Source organism: Gavialis gangeticus, unplaced genomic scaffold (genome assembly GCF_001723915.1).
Source record: "Gavialis gangeticus isolate Ggan-Ray unplaced genomic scaffold, GavGan_comp1, whole genome shotgun sequence".
In the NCBI taxonomy this organism is placed as follows: domain Eukaryota; kingdom Metazoa; phylum Chordata; order Crocodylia; family Gavialidae; genus Gavialis; species Gavialis gangeticus.
Genome location: NW_017729022.1, coordinates 133,802,446 through 133,805,206, shown reverse-complemented (window position 1 = coordinate 133,805,206; position 2,761 = coordinate 133,802,446).

Genomic DNA, 2,761 nt, shown 5'->3' with positions numbered 1-2,761 from the left:
CACCTTCACAAATTCCTCCCACACACACACCACACCCACCCCCCAATGACAATTGATAAAATCCTGGTGGAATATTTTACCAGCTTTATTTGACAGCACAAAAGGCTAAGTTCAATTTATAAGTAGCAGCCACCAAATATCTTACTTGGAAGAAAGCATCAGGTGCTTAAGTTCAAAGACTGAACTCCATTGATGGAAAGGTTTAAATGTTTCTTTGTTCTATTTATTTTTTTACACAATTCTGAAGGTAAATGAGCCCTTTATAAAAGCCTGAGTAAATGTACCATTTTAAAGTTTACAGATAATGTTTATTTAAAGTACTTAAACTACCAGCTCCACAGGGTAGGTTTTCCCTTGTAAAATAAACAGCCACCCATTTGATAACCATTAAGGTATGGAAGCTGAAAGACAAGAGACTGTGCCTGTATGCACCTCCCTCCTCCCATTGCTGTAACTTAGTGAGGGTTTTGTTTGCTTTCCAGTATGAGAAAAGACCTGCTCTCTCACTGTATTGCCAGGTTTGAGCATTCAAAAATCTTAGGTTGGGCTCACCAAAATCACGATTGGCATAAAAACAGAGGGTGTTTGTTTGGTTTTTTTCTTTAATAATATTGAGACTTATTTGCCTTTTGGCATGTGAGCTCTTAGAGTGCATCTCTTTCACATTGTCAACCATGAGGACTAGAAACTTTCTACAGTTCTTTAATGAAAGCCAAAATTATTATAGAGCTAGTGTTAAAGAACACTAAGCATCACAAGACTTGTGCTAAAATTACAAGTGGGCAAAGCAGTATATTGACTCCTTGTTATTTTGAACATTTATATTCAGAGTTAACAGGTATGCAGGTAGAGAGATGGTACTTTGAGATCATTGGCAATGTGTAGGGGGTGCATGCAGGTGCACCCCCTGAGCGTGGTAGTGCACCCCCTGCAAAAAGGCGCTACTGACACTGCCGGTGGCACCTGTGGGTGGTCACCGCTCACCACCCCCACCCTGCCTCATAGCCACTGCCAATGCTGCTGGCAGTGTCTGCGGGTTGTTGCTGACCATTGGTCAGCGCTTGCCACCTCCACCACTGCCGACATCACTGTGGCCACCTGTGGGAGTTCCCTGCCTGCTGCTGCCACACTCCCACTGCCAGCAGTACCACCACCACCTGTGGGAGCTAGCCGTGCCCCCCCCAGCCTCTGGGCATGCGGTGTTCATGTTTGAGGCTCAAAATGATGTAGTAGCATAAGTCCTATTGGTTCCTCCCTCACCCCCCACTGCTGGAATTTGTGCCCATAAGACATTGAAATGCCTCTGAAAATCATACTCTGAGTTAATTTTTGCTTAGAATATCAATTCAGAGAACAAACTACATGCCAACAGTTGAAGGGGCAATTCTACACTATATGATAGTCTCACTTGATTTGCAAGTATAAAAAGGGGAAGCACAAGTTTGCTAATGGGAATGTTATGAGTTTGGGTGGTCATAGGGGAATGGCTTTAGATTGTCTTAGTTCTTTGTTTATTTCCAAAGTCTGCTGCACAACTGCTGGATAACCTGGGTGAGTCACTTAAGGCCTTGTTACATGTTCCACTTTTTATTGCTCAAATGTTGATCAGTGTTAGTGCTAGCTCAAGTTTGGAGCAGTCACACCTTAAGGCTCAAAACCTTCTCTGTCTTGCTAATGGAGGGCTGGTGAGCAGAGGTTGGATTAGGAGCTACTACTGTGAGTTGCCACTACCAGGCTGATAAGCCAGGATAGGCTGCTATCCCTGCTCTAGGGGTGTGTGTGTGTGTGTGTGTGTGTGTGTGTGTGTGTGTGTGAGTTGGGGGTGGGGGGAGATGACGGATGGGTTGCACTGGGATAGGAGGCAGGAACATGAAGCTGAGAAGCAAAGTTGATGGGATGCAGGTGGCTAATGACATGGGAGGTAGAAAGGAAATGGGGGAAGGGTGGTAAAATGAAGAAAATCAGCCACTGAAGGATAAAATAAAAAGAAGTAAAAGAAAGAGTTTTAAAATAAATAAGTAGGAAGTAAATTAAAAATTTTTGTGGTTTAATAAGTTTGAATTAATAGATTTCATAGACATTAGGGCTAGAAGGGACCTCGTAAGATAATCGGGTCCAGCCCCCTGCCCAAGGGGCAGGAAGCCAGCTAGGGTTAAAGGATTCCAGCAAGATAAATGTCCAAGTGTTTCTTGAAAGTGTCCAGAGTAGGTGCTTGCACCACCTGTGGGAGGAGTTTGTACCAGGCCTTGCGGACTTGGACAGTAAAGAAGTTTTTCCTTATGTCCAGCCTAAAACAGTCTTGCAGGAGTCTGTGACCTTTGGACCTTGTCATTCCTTGGGGTGCTCTGGTGAACAGGTGTTCGCTCAGATCCTGATGCACACCCCTTATGCACCAAGTCACCCCTGAGCCTGTGCTTCTTCAGGCTGAAGAGTTCCATAGCTCGCAGCCTCTCTTCATAAGGCCTGTTTTCATGCCCTCTGATCATGTGCGTGTCTCTTCTCTGGACTCTTTCAAGCTTCTCCATGTCCTTCGTAAACTGTGGAGGCCAGAATTAGATGCACTACTCCAGCTGTGGCCTCATCAAGGCTGAGTACAGTGGGAGGATGATATTCTGGGTCTTGCTTAAGATGGATCGGTGGATGCAAGCCAGAGTTTTGTTCCCTTTGCCAGCTGTGGTATCACATTGGTGGCTTAAAGTTATCTTGCGGTCAGTCATGACCCCCAAATCTCTTTCGGTCATGGTGCTAGTGAGTGTAGAAT